Raw genomic sequence first — 993 nt, forward strand, 5'->3', positions numbered from 1 at the left:
TTTATTCCAAAATGTAACGAGTACAAATAAATTATTTGACGAGCAAACACTATCTAACAATATATGCAATAACTCAATCTGATAATTTCATAATAGTCACAAGAAACAAAATTCAACTTGCTTGCGTATTACTCTTAGTATAATATTACGATGAAGAAATCTTATGAAATCTATAATAATATTAAGCATAAGTGACACGATATATTAATTAATTGATAGATTATTTAATTTTATGGGACCTAGCAAAAAATATATATACAAGAAAAATGTCATCCAGTGGACGGAATATGCGGAGAATCGCTATGAAAACATGATCCATAATTGCTTTGTCACTTTCAATGCAGTCCATTCATATGGCCATATCCAATAAGACAAGGCTATAAAGAACTAGCTTGCACGCTTCTTTCTTGCTTATAAGCTAGAATTTGCATCACTTATTAAGTTTTCTTAAGTTACTTTTCTTGTTTGGCATAAAAAAGGACACATACATGTAATGTAATGTTATAATAGGCTATGGTGCAATATGGGTGGCATTCTTGAGAATCAAATCTTGGTTTTCTTGTCATTTGAGTGGATTATTTATTTATTTTTATATATTTTCAGGCTTTTCTTTTTACTAAAATTACATAATCACACTAAGCATTACACTCGAGATGGAAACAAGTTGGTTGAATAATAATCGGTCAGAATTCAAATTAGAGGCAACTTTGAGGTGAAAATTAATTGTCTGTTTGACACCTCTTAATTTATTTTATGATTGGTTATAAGATCATTTTTAACTACTCATTCACATAGTAAAATATTTTACATGTGTACCAAAAAATTTTCCTTACTTTTTAACCAGGCATTCTCTAAAAATCATTATTCAGAACTCTTTTTTCTACGATAATGGTTGTCAAACAAGCTTTAAATATAAACCCAAAAAAATTACAATAATCTTTTGTGTATAATCAGAATAATTTAAAGTTCAGCTCTCTCTCTCACTTTTTTTTT

This window comes from Olea europaea, chromosome 8 (assembly GCF_002742605.1).
Source record: "Olea europaea var. sylvestris chromosome 8, O_europaea_v1, whole genome shotgun sequence".
NCBI classification, from domain to species: Eukaryota; Viridiplantae; Streptophyta; class Magnoliopsida; order Lamiales; family Oleaceae; genus Olea; species Olea europaea.